At 43.4% G+C, this 22,809-nt stretch overlaps 1 protein-coding gene across 6 annotated transcripts in view; it reads left to right on the top strand.

The window, feature by feature from the left end:
* Positions 1–22,809, top strand: part of AGPAT3 (1-acylglycerol-3-phosphate O-acyltransferase 3) — a 94,109-nt gene that overhangs the window by 23,309 nt on the left and 47,991 nt on the right. For 2 of the 6 annotated variants that reach the window (XM_055802415.1, XM_055802414.1), the window contains one exon: positions 19,366–19,424. The exons of 2 other annotated variants lie outside the window; for them this stretch is intronic. The gene's annotated coding sequence lies outside the window, so the exon portion shown is untranslated. Of the gene's footprint in view, positions 1–19,365; positions 19,488–22,809 lie in introns of all 6 variants that reach the window. 2 more of the 6 variants (XM_055802411.1, XM_055802409.1) reach the window with 1 other exon arrangement.

The raw sequence follows: 22,809 nt of genomic DNA, 5'->3' as shown, positions 1-22,809 counted from the left end.
TTTTTGCAAGGTTAGTGAGTTGTGGGCTCTTCACTCGTTGTTTGGGCTCTGGTTTTCACTTTCCAGTGCATTGGAAGCTTTCTAAGGACACCAGACTTTTGCAAGTGCGAGCTCAAATACCAGTTCCTGTGATTCTTCTGTCCTTTTCAGTTTCAGGTTTTGGGTTGCCATCAGGCAGCAAGGTGGAACCATTGCTTGGTGGCACAATCCTGAGAATCATTAAGGTATTTAAGCTGCAGCATGTGTGTGTGTGGTTGGGCAGCCTGGTTGCTCAGGCTGTTCAGCTGCAGTGGTGCTCACCTGATGCAGGTGGCGGAAGAAGTTGCATTGCTGTTTTTTTGAATGTCCTTACCTGCGGCAACCTGTCCTGAAGATGTTTTTGCATATGGAAATGATCGTGGCCTGATTGGGAGAGATAACCATGGAGGACAAGGGCAGCTGCTGGTGGGAGCGCAGCCTCTGCGTGCTGAGGGTCAGCATGGCAGTGCTGGTGCTGGTCCAGGAGCTCTGCGAGGGAGCACACGGACGTGATAGCTCGCCTCTGCCTGGCGCTCTGTGCAGCCATCACCGCCTGGGAAATTGCTGGTATCACTGCTCCGGATCCATTGCTTCCCAGGGCAGCATCAACTTTTGATGTGAAGAGCTGCTTGTCAGTACGCTGGAGGGCATTAGTGCAGCAGTGGCTCCAGGAGTGTCTTGGGGTCTGATAATGCCATTTAGCTTTGAGCCTTCCCTTTCCCAGCCAGGCTTCCTGGTGTGTCAGTAGAGAATTGGCCTTAATCTTCTTTGAAATTCACTAACTAGCAAGAGACCTGTCATGTCAGGATCCTTAAACTGGCTACAGTATCTTTGTCAACAAGAGGAAATCTACTTCTGTAGAAAGACGTATTTTTCTGTGGTTGCTCTGGGCAATGCCTTGTTTGCCATTGCCCTCACCTTGGTGCTTCCCAAGCAGTTAGGTTTTTCTTCTAAGGCAGATGGCAATTTTGAGGATTAAGGAGAGCATTCATGGCAAGGCTTGGTGCTGCAGTCTTGAGGGCTGCTTTTTTTTGGGTGCTTGAGCTTGTCTGTGAGAGGAGTGGGAAAGGGAAAAGGTGGAAGCCTCATTTGGCGGAAGAGGTGCAGTAACCTCTGCAACACGCTGAAGAGGCAGGAAGACTGCTTCTGCAAATTGCAGCAAGTACTAGGACTGCATAGTGGCCCCATCTGGAGCCCTCCGCTCCTGTTTGAGGGTTCTTAAAGGTTTTTATTAAAAAAAAATATAGAAAATACTTGACATACATTTTGAATTGATTCTTTTGAGAGGCTACTGAGTGAAGTTAACAGTGCAGACTTCAAGCCAGTGGATCTCAAGTTGCTGCAGAAACTTTCCTCAAACTAGTACAGCTTTCATGAAATACAGATGTAGATACGTCACAAGCTCATTGCCTTTGGGTGCACATGATTGATACTATCCTTGAGAGAACTGCATAGCTATGGGTTTGTCTTGACCTTTGACACGTGATAGAAAATGTTTTCTGTCTTGCTGTTACTTGCATTGTTCAGTAGCAAAAGCCTTAGGTTTTGCCTTTGCAGCATTTTGGAGTTGAAAATCCTGTGGATTTCCTAAGGGAATGTGCTTGTTTCTTACGTGCTGTGGGATGTGCTTGGCTGAGGATGATAATTTTGGCCAAGAATGCTGCACCAAAATGTTTTCTACACAACGGGCTCCTCCTGCAATCGCATTCAGCAGCTGTTTCCTCATATTGCTATCTTCTGCAGTGCTGTCCTCTGCCAATTCTCTCCTCTGTCCCTAAGGAGAGTACACACTGGTGAGCTGATTCATCAGCCCAGTGATTAGCTGTGCTCAAATTAGTCCTTTCCCCAGGCTTCAGAGTATTGTCTAAACATGAACAGGAATGGATGGTACTAAGGTATCAGTGTACAGCTCTGCTCAGGATTTATCCTTGGCATTTCTGTGGGTCCTGTTATCCCATTTGGAGGTGGAACCACTTTTGTTCCCTTTTGCAGGCAGCTGCCAGATCTGCTTAGTCCATTCCCTATATTGACCTTTTTGATTACTTTCACCCCTGCCCCCCAATTTGGCTGTTTCCTGTCTTCTGCTACTTGAACCCCTGGAAGAGAAGCAAACTGCCTGATAAAGAGATTTTTTTTCCTTTTGTTCTGCAGATGTTTCTGCGCTCTCTGGGGAGCAAACACTGAGGTCCACCAGAGGATTTATATCTAGGTGATGATAATCTGAGTGTGTATGAGATCTGGTATCTCTCAGACTTCAGTGGCTGCTAAATGGTATTCGGTGGAGGATAGGTCAGCATGCACATCCAGTGCAGGAACTGGGAAAGCACAGAAACAGGACAAGAAATTAATGGGAAACTATTCCAGTCTGTAGAAACAATTATAAAGATTTGGGGGGGGTGCCCCCCCCCCCCCCCCCCTTAAAATATTGTTCCTCACCTCCCTCAGTTTTGGAGAGCCCTTATAATCTCTTCATCTCAGGATGAACCTGGATGTGAGGAAATGTTCCCTCCATCCCTTGGTATTTCTTTTGTGTAGGATCTAGGTACCCATCTAGAACTGTGGAGGACATCAGGGATCAGGGCAGCAGACTTCTGTGCATGTCTGTAGCAGAGTCCTTGTATGGGAGGCTGATGATGTTTCACAGCGAGGTGGAAGGGGGCTACATTTGGGAAGTAGTGGGTCAGATTGGACTTGATTATCTTAAAGGTCTTTTCCAACCTAAATGATTCTATGATCAGCAAAGCACTTGGTGGTGTTACCTGCTGGAGTGCTTTGACTGCTGTGGGACCCAAGAGGACAATTCTGTAAAAAAGGTCCAAAAATTTATCATAAGGGCTGGAGCCCTTGTTATCCACCCTGCTTAGCTGTTGGCTTGCCCCCTGACTTGTTTTGGACCAAGCTTGGCCTTCTGGCCTTTTAGCAGCATCAGTCTAGTTGTAGAGTAGTGCCTCCAGTAGCAGTGGCTGCATTGCCCAGCAGGATGCATGCAAAAATAGGAGTCCTACCCTTGCCTTGAACTGTTAATGTGGTTTGTGAATCAGCATCAAGTCCATTGAAGAGGCAATAGGCTTCTACAGCCATTTGCTCTGAGCCCATGGAATTCAGATCCTGAGAGGCTGATTAATACTAGCTCTGTGTTTGATAACCTCTGGGGTTTTGAATGTCATGTTTGGAGGAGGAAGGGGGAAAATACAGCCATGCAAAACATTCAAAGGACTATATGGTATGCTTTTCTGTCTTTACTAGTTGTTGAAATAAATGTGGTAGTCCCTGTTTTTTCTAGTAGTGGTGATTATAAGCACAGTAACAAAAGTATATATTGTAGGGAAGGAAAGGTACCTGTCCATCAGACTTCACCTGGAGCAAAAAGTTTAAAGACAAACCGACTGCGCAGGCAAAGAACTGTGCTGCAGTATGGCCTGTAATACTCATAATGCTTTTTAGCAGAAATAGTCTCTTCCCTGCACTGCCAATACTGGGCTTTGTCTGGGATTTTGGAGCTGCTCTGTGTGGATTCTTCTCTGCAGGGGAGTAGAATCTCTTCGCCAGGGGAGTTGTGTCTGGCTGTATCTGTGTTAACTGTATGTGCAGTGCAGTAGGAACAGGCCAGGAGATCAGATTTCAGTTTTACTTGTTTTGTCGACTTAATATTCTTTGAATTTGAGTTAACCTACTCCTTAGACTAACCATCCTCCCTATGCGTATGCTGCAGAGCTCTCTGAAGGAAAGCTGTCCCGTTAACCTCTGCTCTTTGCACTGTTGCTCCAGGAAGTGTCAAATTGCCACAGGGAAGATGCTAGCATGTCATTGCCCTGTCAGTAGTGTCTGTGTAAGCCTCTTAAGTGGGAACAAACTTTATTTCTCTTCCCGCTTGCTTGAGTGACCTATGCAACCTGCTGTCTGGATCCCCTCTTGACTCTTGAGATTACTGATGTCAGAGATGGGTGTTTCTCACCATGGGCTGCTCCAGGAGCACACCTGAAAGACCAGACTCACCTTCCTGGACATCCTGCAGTTTAGGGAAAGAAAACAGAAGTAAGAGCTTTCTTTGAAGTTTTGCAGCTGTTTTTTCTCTGGCCTTAGTGGAGAAGCTTGGTCCAGTAGAGTGCCATTGCTCACCAGACATGCAATGGCCAGAAGGTGGGCACAGAGCTTTTGTGTGAAGAGCCACAGTCAAGGCCTTCTGCCATCTCTGCTGTCACCGAAGGAAACTTTAGCAGCCCAGACCTTGCGCAAAAGAGTGACTGTCATCTGTAAAGTCTCATGACCCTCAATTCCTACCGCTAGTGGTGAGCTGATGTGGGGTGAGCTAGTCTGGTTTGGCTGTAGTTATGATCAAGGTTTCCAAGGCTGTCTTCCAAACATTTTACCTCTATGTTGTGGAGTTATCAACGAGATAGCCTGGGCCTTTGCCCTCTGTGGATCCCCAGGCAGTGTGAGCAGTATTGATTCCAGCCTGGTGCCTGGCCCAGGACTGTGTTAAGTAAACAGTGGGGGCAGTCCTTTGTTAGTCCTGCTGGCTTCCGACTATGGGAGGGTATTTCCAGGCCATGGCCTCATGCTTTGCCTTACTGAGGGGGAATGTGCTGCCTGGTTCTGCCAGCGCAAAAGGTGAGACACAAATACATCCAGTGCCCTGTGAGTCACAGGCAGCTGCTGTGGACACTGAAGATGTGAGTGAACTTTTTCTGAGGCTGTAATTTCAGCCACTGACATCTGCTTCAAAAAGTTGGAGCACACAGCTGGCACTTACCTAGGACACTTACCACAGAGGAAGACTACCTTGATCAGTGGCTGGGAACAGAGAGAGTGGAACAGGGGAACAAAACTACACACCATGACTTACTAGTGGGTGAATGTGTCCATGCTGAATAAAAAGCAAGGGATTTCCGATGGACTTTGGATCTGCTTAACCTGCCCTCCCCATGTTTGCATGCCTGTACATGCACATGTGTATACTGTATTCCTGGTGGCACTCAAATCAACCACTCCTTTTTGTCCCTTCTGATTAGTCTTGACAGTATTTTTGCTGGACTTCCAACCCTTGGGGGCTTTCTCATATCCAGGTTTGTGCCTGTTACTGCTCTCATGTTCCTTTGAGGAGACCCCATCTGTCAGAGTGATTTGCCATTCAGAGGAAGGGGAGTGGGCTTGAGGGGCAGTGTCTTTCTGCTTTGCTGAGGTGGGGAAGGGATGACAAGTTTGATAAGATCTGAACTAGCTGCTGCCATCTCAAGGGAAGAGGTTGGTGAGGGAAGGCAGTGGTGCCTAGAGTTTTTAGGATGAGGATATCCAAGGACTATAACAAACCACAGAGGTGTCCAGTATCACAAGTGTGCCTTTGGGGGACTAGGCCAGGATTATTTTTGTTAACATTAACTAGAAAGGCAGAGACCTCTTCTAGACATGATAACAGAAGAATTCCTGTTAACCATCACTACATGGAACCTGTTATGATATGTCTTCTTGGCCCATCTTAAATACTTCGGTAGAAGCTATGTGCGTTGGGGGGGGATGTGTTAGCTGTTGCTGGGGTTGACAGCCTTCCCCTCACTCCTGCACTGCTGTGCCTGCAATCATGAGGGAGGAGCTCAGAGTGAAGATGAAGGACTTTGCAGGAGCTGCTACCTCACCAGGCCCTCTGCCCATCTGGCATTGAGCTGAAACAAAACCCTTCAGGTCTGCTTTGAGTCCTTGTACCAGCGCAGGGTCTCCTTCCTCTCTTTTCGCTCCCCAAGTACCCCCTCAGACTAAAGATACTGCAGTGGGTTGGCCTGTTACTGTGTACATTGGCCCCCTGCCTCCAGAAACTTCAGGATGCCTGAGGTTGGTGAATAGGGGCTGTCTTTGCCTCTGAGACCCTCCACTACATCAGCAGACCTTATGGAGGATGAGAAGTTTGGCTCTTGTTGTAGGGATATAATGCAGGGATCTGACTAGTTTCCCCAGGTTTGTGAAGACAGATTTCTGCAGCGTAGTGGGAACAGCAGAAGGAGACGGAAGGCAATATAAACTGATAGGTCTATTTTTTTCCCCTCCCGTAAGGGACAGGTGAAGTGCAGCTCTGAACAGGATATCCTACCATGCATGGTAATTACCTCTTTGCTGTGGCCAGTGCTGTAATGCAGTAATCTGCCCTGCAACCTGCTCAGATTTGCAGCAGGGGAAGGCAGAGAAGCATGGGTGGGACAGGGGCAAGGGGAGAGGCGCGGTGTGGAAAGGAAGTAAGAGGGCTCCCACAAAATGTTGCTCCGTTGGGTTTTTGGTGAGGTGGCTTTTTTTTTTGGTGGTCTGCACTGAAGGGAGAGCTGGTTGGAAACACCTGGTTGCCTTTGAGGGCATTCTGTCAGTTAACTGTTGCGAATCTGCTCTATGCCATACAACAGTCCACCTGGATCAAGGGGACACGAGGGTTATGTGCTGTGGGGCTTGGCCTTCCCCAGTGTAGTGGCACAAGTCACAGTCAGGGCCTTTTTGGGCTGTGTTGGCAGAATATGCTGTGTGCAGGTGTGCTTGGTCAGCAGGGCTGAGCAAGGCTCTTGTACGGTGCAAGGAGCAGAGGGATGCTTTCTAGTTTAGCTGCTTGCCATGCTATGAGTAACAGCAGTCTTCTGTCCTTGTGGAATTGCTTTTAAAGGTGTGACAGCCTTCCCAGTCAGACTGCTGATGTTTGGTTGGCTCTCTGCAGACCCAAGATCGGTGCACTTTAATTCAGCTTGAAGGCTCATGTGCACACATCATTCTTCCCTAGCAACTGGTACAGAAAAGCAATGTGCTTGCCTGAGTTGGAATAGGAGGTGTTAATGCAGGAGTTGCTGCTGTTGGCCATGGGAGAATGGACAAAGGGAAAGGGTCCATTCCCTGAAACATCGATGCTTCCCTGTAGGATTTACTTGCAGAGTCTGGGAATGGGAAGCATAGAGACTGTGCTGTCTTACAATATCTGCTGTGTGACAGGCACTGCAGCTGAACCAGAGAATCAGCCTGTGCTGTTATTAGTTGCCCCCATACACCAGAAGAAATGTTGAAAACAAAAGTCAACTCATCTAATAGAAGAAGACATTCTTTCCTTTCTAAGGGAGGAAGTGGATGAGGCAGACTGCTCTGAAGCAGAGCCATCACAAGAAGAGGAGGAGGAGGATGGGGTAAAACTCATAAATGCGGTGGTAACCCAATCCTTATCCCTGAGCAAGCTGTGGGATATGTGAAAATATTTCAGCTGTCATCCAGGCAACATGGTGTTACCTGGCTGTTCCAGTGCTGGAATAATGGGGCCAGTAGCCTGGAATTAGAGGGTAGGGAAGCCAAACAGCTGGGATCCCTTTCTGGGGAAGGGGTCATTAACAAGGCAATTTGAAAAGGGGCACAAGCCCTCAGCCTCTGAAGGCAGCTCCTGTCACATGTGAAGGTATCCCTTCAAGGAAGATGTTATATGTCACTCGGAAGTGGACCGTCATGGAGAGAGTTATCCAGTACTTGAGGAAGCTAGCTGTGCTGGAGGTGATTTATGATGACCTGAACAACAAGCAGTTATCCAAAGACCCAGGTGTAGTCAAGTGCAGATGGCCCATGTGGCAGAAGCTTATGTGGAGCGCGCCATCATTGTATGCCAACTCATTGGCAGTAATGACCTGGAAACGTGGAGAGGGACAAATGGGATGAATTGGCTGGCCACCTCCAGCAATATGAAGAAAGTATCTCTTCTTCTTTATGGGCCTGTTTCTTGGCTGTGGAGAAACTGTCCAAAAAACTGTCCTGGGAGTTCCAGCAATTCAAAGAGGGTATGTCCTACTCCCCACTTGTATGGACCATTATCTCAGCTATTAGGAGCAAGTGCTCCTCTGTGCAAGAGAGGGGATATAGTGCGTACACACCATGGGCCACCCTGTGGTTTTATCTGTGTGACCATGGAGAGGACGTGAGGAAGTGGGATGGAAAATCTACCTCAACTCTAGAGGCATGGGTATGTGAGCTGCAAGGAAGCACAATCACAAAAAGAATGCAGGCAGCGATCGTGCTACCTCACACGCCAGGCATGCACATGCGCATCCTCTGGGTTGATGTACCCAGAGATCTGTTTGAAGGCGTCTGTAGCAAGGGTATGTTGTTCCCATGTTCTGTGGCCTTTAAGAAGGCAACCTTCATCCCCTTGATCTTTGTGGCACCCATCACCAGTCCTCTTGCACTTGCAAGTCAGCAGTCTTGCCCCTTGGTTGGCTAGCTTCCCCTTGCCACTGGAGAAACCTTGTTCCCCCTTTCAGGATTGCTTGATGAACGGTGCTGTTTCCATGTGACTTAGGTGCTACTGTGCTGCTGTGAGCGTGATGGGGCTTGATTTTTGCCATGGCAAAGGACATTTGGAAGGAGTACAATACAGAATAAAGCTGAAAGTATGCTGAAGGTGGCATTCAGCAATGGTGAGGAAGGCAACAGAAGGCAGGGCAGGTATTGATGAAAGAGAAATGGCACAGAGGCAAGAGAGGCCTCAGTGGAAGGCAAAGCGGATCACAAAGAATTGAGAGTTGGTGGTTAACATCAACTACAGAAGTTCATTACTTACAAAAGTGCAAAGGGTGCTACTTAGCCCTTTGTTTAGCATGAGGTATTCCAGGTATTGCATAAATTTGTGGCAGTTGAAGAGTCTGCTGTGCTTGTGACGTGCTGGAGAGCTTTCCAGGAGTGCAGCCTGCCTGTTGCTGTGAATGCTTGTGTCATGAGCAGGGTTTAGTGATGCTGTGGGTGCATCTTCTGATTTGGATTCATCCAAAGGGAACCTGGCTTGTGCACGCCAAAATCATCCTGTGATCCAAGTTGCAGAAATAACAGGGCATTCCCTTCAAAAGCAGACCGATGCTGTGGATTAATGTGCCATTTTAGATCGGTTGAGTCTACAGCTTTCCAGATGGCTTTGATGCTGGCTATGACTAGGACTTAGTGATATTCTTGCTGGACTTCTGTGCGTTTTACAGCTCCTTCATAGGAAGGGCAGATGCTGGAGGTCTTGCAGTCTTAATTTCTCTGAAAGAAGCTGTTTTTGTGGATGACGTGCTCTTGAACACAGCATGGCTGTTCCCGGTGTGACCTCGTTGATCGTTTATTTGGATGTGTCCTTGTGAGTCTGGCTCTTGTTAAGGAACCAGCTGCTGCAGGATGTCTGCAGGGATCTGTTCATAGAAGCACATCAGACGGTTCTAGCGCTGAGAAGCGTACGTGAGCAAGTCTGTATCTAATTGCAAAATTGGCCTTTCAGTGCACAGGTTATGTGTGGTCAGTTTGACACCCAAGTACTAAAAAAGCCATAGAACAGCTTAATTTGAGCATTAAATAATATAGCAAAAGGGAAGATTACCAGAGCAAACCCCATTTCATTCATAGTGCATGTGTCTGGACAAACTTTTCTTCACATGCTTATGCTGGAATTAAGTCCATTTTGAAAATGGGACTTTTTTTACAACATTTACAAAAGTGTAGACAAATTGTCTAAAAAAGAATTGTCATGTGAACTTAATGGCTTTTAATCTACAGAATAAGAAATTGGATATGCTGTCCCTTCTCCCACAGATGTACTTCCATTAAGCAAACACTAACCTACTAACCTTATTTTGGTTAGTGTATGTATTTTTTGTCTTGTTTTTAATAACCGGAGAGGACATACAGCATTTGTTTTCTCTTTCTGGGGTTGCTTCTGTTGCCTTTCTTTGGGTTACTTTACAGTGGTAAAGAAACTGTTTTTTGATAGAGGAGGAGCTGGCAACAGTGAGAGAATTTCCTTTTTTTGTGAACTTTATGTGACTACAAGGAGAGGATTCTTGAATTCAAACTAACTATTTCCTTGTCTTTAGTTTTCTACAGAAGAATAAAACAAAATTGCAGCTGCATGGGAAACATTTTAATCAGTAGGGAAAAAAGTTCAAAATTGGATAGGAGAGTGAGGTGAGTTTGCTCAGTTAAAAGCCTTCAGAGCAGCTTGTTTTAAAATTGTGTAAAATTGACCTGAAGTCTTGTTGGCTTCCATAGTGCAACAGGGATGTAGCGCAAGGTCTTAAAAGATAAATATACAAGGGTCAGTCTGAGGTAATTGAGGTACATATATTTTTAGCTTGTGAAGTCTATATTTTTTTGAAAATCCGCACCTTTGCCTTGTGACAAGTTGCAGACTCAGGTGACTTGCACTGTATGAAAGTAATAATAACCTGCCACTGACCAAACCTACTCATCTGATAGCAGTGTTTGTGCTGAGATGTTTCTGGTATAATTTCATACTCTGGAGTCCCTCAGCTGTTTGTTGTTTACCCTGGGATCAGAGAGCTGTCCATGTGTAGGTGATGCCAGTTGGAAAAACACTTGGAGGATATGGCTGAGTGAAGAGACATGCCAGCCTTGTACGTAGGGATACTTGAAAGGAAGACAGAGTCCTTCAAGGTCAAAGGAGAGAGAAGTTTCAAGTTTATATACAGAGGTATGTATTATCTTTCTGCACCTCTACCTCAGCTTTTGCTGTTTGATGAGTATGTTAAGAGAGCTAGCATAACGCAAAAATCTAAAATAACTGTGGGTAGATAACAGGTATCTTTCTGGAGCAGGAAACTGAAATACTGTTAGCTGCAAAATATGAGTTTTCTTCCCCAAGTTTGTGGATATAAGACCCTCTCTTAAATTACTTTATTTTTTTCTTTTTTAATGAAAGTATAGTACATCTAAGAGAGCCTTCCTTGACACAGTTCTACTTTTCCTGTCTGTCTGATGTATCTCTTCCCACATAAATAACCCACACCTTTGATAATCTGTGTCCTGTCTCTGGAAATAAATCTTCAGGTAATTTGCATAAGATCAGAGGCACAAGGTTATTGGAGTGAAGTAAATACATTGGAGGTAATGGGGCAGGAGTCTTCAGGGCATGAAGGTCACAGCTATAAGGAATGAGAATAAGGAAGAGATAATAAATCTTTTATTGCCTGAGTGCTTGGATGACCTGAGCTGTAGCAACAGGTTTTGTTGAAGTATGGTGCGTCCTGGAGTTGGGAGTGGTTGGTTTAACAGCTAACTCACAAAGAGTCTTGAGGGTTTTTTGGGTGTTAGACAATTAGAAATACTTAAAGATGGCAGTTTTTAAGCATGAGTCTGAAGTGTTGCATCTAAGCAGAATGACAAAAAGATTATCCTGAGGAGTTTGCTTTCTGGGTTGATTGGTTGGTTTGGGTTTTGTTGGGTTTTTTTGTTTGTTTGTTTTAAGCACCTCTTTGAAACAGAGGAAACATTCTTCTCTGTATACTCATAATTCTTAGATTTGAATGGTTGGTGTGAGGTACTTGTTGCAGTGCTTAGGTAGGTAGGATTCATAAAGCAGACTTTCCAGTAGATTATATTTTCTGGTAACCTTCATCAGAGATTCTGCTTCCTTTTTTTTTTTTTTTTTTGTAGACATAAAGGATTAAATATAGAACAGCTCAGGTGCTAAAAATAACCCCTTGCACTGACGTTTACTTTTTTTTTTCTTTAAAAGAGACCTTTTGGATATTTAGCAAGATGCTTCATATTCGCTCAGAATAATTTTGGTTGCAGTGATTTTGAGGGAGAGACAAGTCAGCTGATCTTAGAAAATAGCTTATTTTGGTTTGATTTGAGTGCGGTGTAGGAATAGAGCAGATGCCAAGGAAGAGACTTGATGTGGGTAATGGAATGAGAAGTTGATTTAATTACTGCAGCTGTAGAAGCTGGGCATTTACAGTCTCAGAGATTAGAAAAATGCTTAGTTCTTGTTTATGGGTAAAAAAAAAAACCCCAAAAAACAAAGTATCTCGATCAAACCCTGAGAGATATAATGGATCTCACTGAAAAGGTGGTCCCTTGATAGGAAAGCTGCTCGCACTGAATGGCTTCAGTTACAGTCCAGGATATAGTAGTTCTAGTATCCTTTTAAGTGTGAGATGAAGGAGGAAGGAGGAATGCATGATCTTACAAAGTTATCTAATCTTAGAAGATGAGATTTTCGTAGTGGGAGAATGATTTACTTCAAATGGATTTTGAAGTAATTCTCAATTTGCAGATGATCTGCTGTGAACATGACTCCTTGCACATAGTGGGCCACTTCATTACGTTCTGAGTAGTCCTTTGAGATCTGTGGTGTGAGAATGAACTGGTAAGTCAGCACATTTAAATCAGTTTGATTAGATTATTACTTCAGTGTCCTGTCATGTAGAACTTCAAAATTTATTACTTCAGTGCCACACTCCTGTATTTACAAACTGTGAACATGTTTCAGTATCCAGAAACATTGAGATCAGCCCAGGCAAGTGTGTGCTATCCACAGTCTGGTGCTGCCAGAAGTAAGTTGTGTGACACATGGGGAGGAAGGGGTTGGGGTTTTTCGGCATCTCGCAGGTTGTGCAGCACCAAGCATCCACTGGTTTATGGCAGTTGGAGCAGACCATTCCTGCAGCCCACCAGGTGTTTCAGGGCCATGACCACATCTCCCTTGCTAGCCATAGCCTCCCCTTCTCCAATGATGAGCCAGGAGCACATCACTTTGCCTTTCTAGTGGCATTGCTGTGGCTTCTTCTCCCTTTGGGCTTAATAACAGGTCAGATATAAATTGCAGTTTAGACCTAAAAATAGCTGGCACCTGCTTCAGTCATGCTGGGCCAGGGTGAGCTGGGGCCCTGCTGTGATCAATGCCAGACCTGGGGCTGGGGTGAGCGAGAGCGGTCTGGTGAGGTTTTCTCAGCCTGTTACAGGTAGAGCAGCCCCAGCCACGGGGAGGAGCATGGACAGCTGCTTGTCGGGGTTGTTGGCTGGACTTCTGCAAGATTAATAAAACACCCATGCTGTGTCACCCCTTGATTGCAAGTATTTCCTTTTTCCTCTGCCGCGTGCTCTTCTATTTGCCCTGGATTTTTTCCTCTGCGCTTAACCAGTAATGTAGCAATTCATTCTCTTGCTGTGTTTGACCAAGACCAAGCTAGGACAATGTAAAGATAATGCATCCTCTTGGGAATTACATTGTTATTTTAGATTACAACTAGCTCAAGCTTCATCAGGCTTCTGGAAATCTATTATTTATGCATATTAATTTAAATGCTATTAAGATGGTATTAGAATTTTTTCCTTGGGTAAACAAGGGAAAAAATACATTAGTTCAAAGGTCTAGTGCACAGATTCTCTTGGAGAAGGTAAGCTAGGCCTTCTCTGCCTTGGCTGTTAGCTCTGCAGACTGTATTTTTATTTTTAATGCTTTTTTAGCCACTGTTCCTTGGAAAGGAGTATGCATATCTATAATTTCTTTGATATCTTGAGGAGCTGATGCATCCAAACTTACCACATTGTTCACTGCGAAATGGCTTCATCCATAACAAAGAGTGGGTTTTTTTTCTGAGGATATGGGTATATTTAACTGTTCTTTCCTTGTTTGTGCTACTGAATGAGATATAGCAAATTCAGCTAGTTTCACTGTTGCCTTATTCACATCTTACCTGCAGCAGTTCAGAATTTTAAAGCTTTCCTTATGCAGAATGGTAAGGGTTTTGGGCAGGGAGTAAACTTTTAATTAGTTCAGTTTCTTTATAATAGACTATTTCTAACATGCTATTCACTTTTAGTAAATTTATTAACTAGATTGCTGTTCTAGATCCTTTATTTCACTTGTATTTGAATTATGAATACTGAATAAACAGAAATATGTGTAATTAGTTTAGTCTAACCCAGGGGGAGTAAAATAACTACTGAGAAGGAGGATCCCTCGGCTACAAGTAGCTGCCACGCAGGCTTGTGCCCAGCACTACGATGTGGCTGTCTTCTGCCATTTGCTGGTGCTAGCACTGGTAGCAGTAGGTGCTTTGCAACCAGCCTTCAAGCTTCCAAGTTATCCAGCATCAAGGCAGAGCATGAGGTGGACAACAGTGTCCTGATTTTGGACAGTGAGGCAGATAAGGGACAGTGGTGGAGAATATTTTTAACCAAGCCTGCTTGACTCATGACCCTGGTGGCAGTATCTTGCTAAAAGGGACTTAATGTGGACAGGGAAGGGGTGGGGGGATGTATGTGCTCAGTTCAAGGAGAAGATGTGGGTCTGGCCTGCTGGGCACATACAGGTTGCTGCGAGTTTTAATCCTGATGTGACTTAACAGTACACCTATAAGTTTTCATTTTGGAGCCTTACAATTCGAGGCCAGTAAAGGAAAGGTATTTCTGCCAAAGACTTGCTGCAATTCTCAAATCCCAATAGGTAACTCCTTCCTTTTAACTTCATCTGTAAATTCCAAAGTAAATGATTGATTTGGAGTACCTAGAAAGTTTGGTTATGGAAGATCAGAGCATGAAAGTTAGTGATCAATTGCTTCTCGTTAGTGGGTAATTATGAAGAATTGTGTTTTGGGATTTTTCTTTTTCCCTGATGAGGCAATTTAAAGACCTACAGCTCTAAAAGCTATCTATAAATCTACTGCACACCAAAGAAAACATCAGAGTAATGGGATAAAAGCTTGCATAGCCCCAGCTGTGCAATGGAGGCTTCCCCTGGAGTGCAGTGCAGGGAGCCTTAGCCCCAGGGTTTGGGGCAGGGGACAAAATGAAGCTGGCAGAGGACCGCTGTAGTGAAAGGAATGTGCTGTTATGAAGGCTGGCCAGAGGAAATCAGTGGAGGGTGTTCGCAACTGTTCTGGGTTTTTTTAGGCTTACAAAGTGGAAGGAGGAGGGAAATGAGGAAATTCAGAAAAAGACTATTGCAGTGTTTAAAAGAAAAAATATCACTGGAATTACTCTGAACATGACAGATGTTATATATTGTTGTAGGAAAAAATTATGTTTACAATTAACCATTTAGAAAAATAATTTAGGTCCTTTTTCAGAGCTTACTTCTTCCCAGAAGCCAGCAGATGAGCTTGCATCAACATTCAAGATGTATTAAACAATTTAATTTCATTAATAACCAACTAAAACCCAAGCACAAGGAAATACAGAAACCTTGCCTGAGCCTACTCAAATTCCCCTCTTCTATGCTGTTTTTTTTTTATTTAGGCCTTTAATCAGGGGTAACTCATGGCAAAACCTCAGAGGTAAGTAGTCTCTAAGAAGCTGCAGATAAATTATTAGGTTTCTGCAGAGTAAAGCTGCCTGGACTGTAACTGCAGTAACATTTCCCAGGACAGTGTGCGCTTACTTTTTCTGACGGCCATTCCTCCATCAACTTTGGGTTATCATAGGGAAGATGGTCTTTAGGCAACGGATTGAGCTGTGGGTCAAGCAAATAATCAGCAGACTCAAGAAGACTGAAACTTCCTATGGTGAGGAAGAAAACTGACTGGAAAATGGTTTCAGTAGTTTTAATACATATTACTAAAAAAACCCCGCAAAAAAAAACCAAAAAAAAAACAAAAAAAGAAACAAAAAAAAGAGAAGGGAATTGAATGTTCCCTGTGTGAGTGCTGAAGGCAAAGTTGTATGTGTCCACTTTTGAATCTTGTATGTCTTAAATGTTGGAGGTCTGCGAATATTTTCAAAGCTGTGGTATCAAAGTAGCTAAAGGAGACAGTTTTGGAGGTTATCATATTTAATTCAATGCAAGAGAGAAACTGTTTAAGTGTTTAAAGGCATGCACTTGCATTAGTATTTAATTGGAAGACTTTTTGAAATTGAAAAATACATGTGTACTTAAATGTACTCTTTCTGTCCTCAATGTATTGCCTAAATCTGTTTGTTCAATCTTAAAAGACATCAGAAAAGGAATTCTATACAACTTGCAGTTTCCAGTTAATAGTTTTATATATATACACACACACACATATATATATGTACACACACATAAGTATTTTTATAAAAGTGGGGAAGACGAGGATCCTAAATGGGAAGAGCTGCTTTCTGTCTTTAGGACTCAAGTACTTCTTACTCAGGCACCAGCACAATAAACAGCATCAGACCAAAACTTGCTTTCAAATCCTGTTCTCTTCCATAACAGTACCCTACTGTGCTTCAATATCAAACCAGAAATTACTCTCCTACCAGTTGCAGTGTTTCATTCTGGGAACTTCGACCTCAGTTTTATCAGTTCTAGTAAAATCTCTGCATGAGAGATGCTATACACAGACATTGAAAAATCAGAGATCCCTTTGACAGGCCATGAAGGCAGCGTTCAAAAACCACTTCCAAGACCAGAGAACGTACTTGTTCCAAGGAGCAGCTTAGTTTGAGTGATGCAGTTTGATGAACAGAGCATGCCACAGTTCAGTTCTACAGATCTCTTTCTTGTAAGATTTTGGGAAGCAGGATGAGGCACTATGCATGGCTTGCTCAGCTTTTTCTAATGCACACTTTTTATTGCCGTAGTTGCATGTGAGGACTTCAATGTAAACAAAATGGCTAGCATTATTATTTTAAATTAGGAGATATTTGTTCACCTTTTAGGTGTGCAGGAAGATTGTGGTAACTATTTACACTTTCCCCTATAAATCAGCTTCCCCCTTCCACCCCACCCTGATAGCTCACGCTGCATGTACCATCTTCCTCCACCAGCACTGAGAGCTGAACCAGCTGCTTTTGGTGACAGTTGTATAGACCCTTCAATGCATGTTTAGATGCGACAGTTACAAAAATGGTTGGAGCTGTAGGAAGTGTAGTGTGTCATAGTGTCCTTCTCATAACAAGGGCCTCCTTAGAGCACATAGGTTTGTCAATAAAAGCTTCTCCCAGAGCTTTGCTGTTGTGAGAGGCTCCAGCCTAAACTTATTCCTGGCCAATTGATACCTGTTTCTTCTGGCATCAGCAGCCTTTTTTGGCTCAAATTGTTTATTTTCCTTCCTAGTGGTTACCTTTACTGTCTTACAGGGAGCAATTGCATCCTCTGTAAATCCCCCTGGATCCCCCTCCTGTGCGTCCTGGTCTCCATGCGTGCTGTCAGTGCTGGAAATCTTCCTTCAGCCTCCCGTGTTTCTAGTGCCTCTTTTTTTTTGTACACAGGCAACCTCTCTTGTGCTGTATTCCAGATGGGATTTTAGCAGTGCTCCTTGTGTAGTTCCCTGTACTTCCTATCTCTGTTGGAAGCGTTTCTCTGAATATGTCCCGGTATTGCACCTGTGTTTTTTACAGCTGCATCTCAACAGTGACTTACAGCCATTCTGTGCTAGGATGGGCTAGCGTGTCCAGGCCCTTCTGGTCCAGGCACTGATCATCCTCCAGTGTTTAGCTGCAGCTTGTTCATTTCATCTATGCAATTGTGCATTCTGTATTAGTGACTTTATCCCACTCTTACGGCTCCAGTCTTTAAGGCCATGGTGCCTGTTGTATAGCAACTCAATACACCTTCATGTTCAAATTGCTTCCCAATTTTGTCGTCTGCTTGGTTTTTGTATGCAAGCCATTAATCAATGAAGCAGAAGACTGATTGCTGGGGTTTGTTTAGTAGCTTTAGTAACTTTATTTTCATTAGTAACTTTGAAGGTGTCTGCCACTTTTTCTTCCTATGTTGTCTGTCACCATCTTTTGGGCAAGGTCTTTACTGCTGTCACACTTCCTCTACTGGTCTCCAACTTTGCATGTTTAATGTGAAACCACATGGAAAAGTATTTAATAAAGTTTGTTGAAAATCCAGATAGCTGAGACTAACTTATTTGAATAAACTCCCTACGGCAAACCTGCTGTGTCCTGACGTCTTTGTAGCTTCACATCCTTACTCTTGTCAGTCTGCTGAAATCTTATGTGCTGTTGGTGAGTTCTGCAGCCTTTCTTCTATGCAGCAAGTCAAACCAGATCATAAAAGTACTGGCACTAAAGTCTTGAAATGAATCTACGTCGTCCGCCCTTATAGAGGTGGTTCTCTATTGGTTTGAATATGGTTGACTTTTAACTGAGCGTTGAGCAATTGCATGTGTTGTTTTTGTTGGACAGTTTTGAAGACAGTTTAAAAAGGTGGTGAGTATTTAAAATGCTTGCCTGGTCATATGTTTTCCTTTTCTGTAATGGCAGCGGTGGAAGATGCTTTAGGTTCCAAAAAGCAGCAAATGTGTTCTGACATAAAGCTGGCCTTGGGCAGTGTGCCAGCTCGAGGGACTGGCAGCCAGTGATGTCGTTAACTGTATACAGACCTGAAGTGGAGCTGGATGGGTGGTAGCTAGCTGAATGGCTAACTGGCACTTCCTAGTATGGTTTGGTTTAAACAACGTGTTTACACAAAGTTTTCTGAAGTAGTTTGGAATTGAGCGGTTTTCAAATTGTATGATATCCAGGGTAAATATGTATGGTATGAACCAATATGCCTGGTCTCTATTTCTGTTCCTTTGATAACGCGGTCACAGAATTCTTCTAAGTGTCTGAATTACTCGGTACTGGTTACATCCCATGGTAGATACCTGCTGGGGCATCCTAATAGCTACCTACATTTTCCTGTAGACCTTATGTCCTGGTTAAAATAAGTTGTAAATGAAGTAATCTGTGGGAGAAGGGCATTTTTTGTTCTTGCAGCTTTAAACTTTGCTAAAGGTAGTGGTAGGTTAAAGAAATGCTTTCTATTACGTTTTTGTGATACATCTGACTTGTTGAGCAGATGTTTGAAGAATATCTTTTTTTCTTCAGTGTTTTATTTTTAAGGAAAAAAAGGTTTGCAGTCTGGTAAATCTGAGTTTCTTTGCGGGTTTTCTTTTTTTGAAGTTTGGTTTATAGATTTCTGCCCAAAATTTCAATGGTGTTAGGCTTGTGAAATTAGATAACACGCTTTAAGCAAGCCACCTCTGGGTAAAGCACATCTCTAATTACTGAGACTAAATTATGTGGAAAGTGAGCTTGTGTCTGAAGTAAATCTCCAGTTCAGTAATCTAAAATTAAATAATGATTAACTTAATTGCTTCAGGATCATAAAACCATTCTTGATACAATATAGGGATTAAGTGTGTGTTTTGAGAGTGGATAATTGCTTCTACTCATTTTCAATAACTTCTATCAAGATGAATATTTATAGGTATAAGAAATACCTTTTGTTAATGCTGATTAGTAAAGCTAGGAAAAGTAGGCTGGTTCTTGAGCATGCAGACCCTTTCTCTGCTCTGAACAGAAGCTGCAGTTTCTCTACTAAATACAAATTGAGAACACTTGCTTTTAATTTCATAGATGTGTGCCAGTTAGACCCTCTGAAAGCAATAGTAGTTGGTACCTGTGGAGCAGTGTAGTAGCCGTACAGGGGAAGAAGGATTAAGTAGGTTTTTTCCCCCCAGAGAAAAGAGAAAGATGGCCAATATTATATAAGAAGAGTTTGAGTTAAAGAATTTGTGACCTGGCTTAGCAGCTGCATGTTATTTGCATTGTATTTTGCTTCTAAACAAAATATTTTTACCATCATTCATTGAAGAATGTCTTTTTTGCTTATAGGCAAATGAAAAAGCAAATCTCTTGAAACATAAACAGTGGTACTTCCCTAGAGGAAGGAGGTGAGGATTCTCCTGTTGCTCTGAGTGTTGCCAGGTGCCAGAAGGTGGTCCCCAGTGGTGGTGGTAAGAAAGAAATCTTCCCCCACATTTCTGTATTTGTTTTGTCTGTAGCAATAAGATGCTTTTAGGAAAAAAATGCGGGTGCAAATCCTGTTCTTTTCATAGAGCTGTACGAGTTGCTGGGAGAGGCGTCAAAAGTCTCCCACTCTGTGAATTTTAATTTAGGGACGAAACCAGCACTTCAGATCGTTGCTTGCTGTAGTGTTCTCTCTCCTGTTCTCTCCTGTATGCTGTTATCAGTTGTTAGTCATTGTAGCAAAAAGTTAACCACAAATAAACCTCCAGAGGACTCTAGAAATACTTAACTATTATGTCCCCCCTAAATGTAGAAGGGGAACTGTGCCTTTACAGTGCTTTGAGGACCTTCTTTACAAATTTCTTAGAAATCTCTTGAATGCTGACTCTGGGGTCATCTTAGGCTGCCTTTAATATAAACATCCTTAAATACTGTCCAGTAACCAAATATGAAAATGTTAAGTTGTAGCAGCAAACTTTCTTCTTTTTGCCCTTTTTTGTAGTGTCTCCTACAAACAGTGATAGCAAAAGTGGGAAGCTGATGAGACCCCACTGAACAGGGTTTTTCCAGGACAGGATCTTAAAACCCCAGAGTGGTCAGTGTCAAATGTTGACATTTTAATGATGGTCTCTGATACCCTGCCCCTTCATGGGCTATTAGTAGCTTTATTTTTTTTAATAGGAAAGTAATTTAATCTTGGTGATTTTGTGAAGACCCAGTGTGTTGCTTTAGTATTCTAATAACCTTTTAAGGCCTGTTATAGGACAAGTAGTCTTCCAAGAAACTTGCATTTCTGTGAGCTGTTTCTCAAAGCTCTGATTCATAGGGCAGTTCGTGCTGGATCGGCCACTGTCTGTGTTCTGGGCATGTATTCTGACCCCATGCAAAGTTACATCCCTTTTGAAGATATACACTTTCCTACTATAGAGGAAGATAAAGCATTTAGCCCTGATCATATAGGCAAATAACCACTCTCTGCGAGCTCCAAATATTCCTGGATCAGAATTTTACCCCCTAAATTAGTTACTGCAGCTGAAATCTGGTTAATGCTGACCATCTACAGCTTTGGTGGGTAGAGGGTGACCCAGCAGGTTGATTCTTGAAAGTAGCCTTGTTACAGTGTCATGGTGACCAGCTACTTTCAGAACTGGTTCTGCAAAATGCTTTTGCCCAGACTCATTACCATTGATGGAGGAGCGGTATCCCAGACATACACAGAAGCCTGTTTTTATGTGTTTGCTGTTTTGTAGCATATTTTTTCAGTTTACTGCAATTTTTGCTTTTCTTTGTGTCTAAGGCCTAAGGAGGTAAAATATACTTGGGGGCAGGATTTTATCAATTGTGAACAGCTCTTGAATTTTCCAACTTTGCTTCTGTTCAAAGAGAGAACTTGGGCTTCTCATACCCAGGCTTGCGGGCTACCAAGCCTGGTGCCTGTGCCCCTCATGTAGTCCATACCTGGGTGTCTTATCTCGGGTTGCTAGAACTTGCAAGGAGGGATAATCTGAAAATGAAATGTTCCGAGTGAAGCAAATGGCCGTGCTGGAAGCTGCATCAGTTTGAATAATCTCGTGAATAATTCCTTTAGCCTTCACCTTCTTGATTGCTTAGATGAATCCTGAGCGGGTTGATACATATTGATATGGATTAGAGAAGTTGTACTGAAAGCTTTTCATAGTCCCAGTGGATGCTGCTTCTGTGGAACAAATCCCCATTTCAGGAACCAAAGCACAACTGGTACCAACAGGCACACAGTTGGGGAGATCAGGGACTGAGTTGCGGGGAGGCCAAATTACGACAGCACTTACTATAGCAGCCATCCCTTCCCGTTGGAGTTTATGCGTAGGCAGTCTCTATAGGTATCATGTGCTGCTGTTGTCCTTATTGTGTGTCTTCATGAGGGGATTTTTCTTTCTTAGACTTGCCAGTGTTACAACTGTTACAAGAATTTGTAACAATTGTTGGAAGATTCAGTTTTCATATAAAATTAGTTAGGGGCCACAGACAGGAAAAAAAAAAATCATCTTTGCAAAGCACTTGTGGACATAAAGGGTCCAGCAGGCTAGACCAAAAAGCAGCTCACGAATACCGTCATTAATAGCAGTCACAATTTAAAGAGTTTTCTATAGTTCAAGCAAGGAAAAATGTAAAGTGCATTGGAAAATGGGTTACCTTCGCTGTTTTCATACTTACCAATGTGGAGGCTGTGCCAACAGGCTCTTTCAAAGCCTGTAAGACAGAGGCCTCTTCGCTGTCAGACTGATGTTCTGAAAAGCTGCTACCTGAGATATGATCCCTGCTGCAGCGTGGTTCTTAAGCTTAGAGTCACTTTTGCACAACATGTGGAAATAATGTTCTGTCCTCTGTTTTTGATAGTGCACTGAGTTGGGACACTGAAAATGTGAAAGGACTAGTTTTCCTTGGTAGTCTAGAAACGCTTGAGAAGGTCTGGGTGTGTTAAGGTGTGTTGTGGCATGGAACACTTCTGCAAGGTAGAAAGTGTTGCTTTGAACTCTTTCAGGATGGGGCAAATATTGTTTCCACGTCCTTCACTGTAGTATGTTTCCTCTGACTACGGAGCCTATGTATGAGACGGGTACCAGAAGACTGGTTCTCCTTGTTGTGACTTTTATTTGGAAGAAACAAGCATAACAACCGTGTTCTGTGAAGCAGTGAATCTTCTTGATCTTTGAAAACACTCAGACTGTGCCCCACTAAGCTTTCTTCCCCAGAAATCTTAGGGGAAGAGCAGCTTTATCAGATGATGCTGGCTATGCTTGTGCCTGGGACTCAGTGCTGTTCAGCTCTGTCAGGGTGGTCACAGTTCTGGGACAGCACAGGAACCACTTCCAGCTGGGGGTATTAGCTGGTGGAAATCAAGGACCAGGGACCTATAAACTGGATCTCCTAGGGATGGTTATTTTGAGAGGAAAAAATAATCCAAATTAAAAGTGCTTTACAAGAAGCTGTAATGTAATTTACCCTTACTTTTATAATTGTTTTAAAAATGTCAGTGTTGCTGTGGGAGCAGTCCTTTTCATATGTGTTTTTAAGTTGTGAAGGCCACACGTTCAGGGCCTTTGACAGTATTTTCCAAAACAACTGAAAGTACAGATGGGAATACAAACGCTCTTACAGCATGTGTTTCGGGATGGTGATACTATGCTTCACTAGCAAGGCCAGTTTTGTATCAGGGGTTCACTTGCCCAATCTCTATGCCTGTGTCTCCCTTCCTTTTAAGAGGGAGCCTCCCTTTCCACCGTGGTTGTGGCGTTCAGTTTAATAGGAGAAGTAGCCTCCTGATGCACA

Source organism: Falco peregrinus, chromosome 4 (genome assembly GCF_023634155.1).
Source record: "Falco peregrinus isolate bFalPer1 chromosome 4, bFalPer1.pri, whole genome shotgun sequence".
Taxonomy (NCBI): Eukaryota; Metazoa; Chordata; class Aves; order Falconiformes; family Falconidae; genus Falco; species Falco peregrinus.
This window is presented reverse-complemented; position numbering and strand designations above follow the sequence as displayed.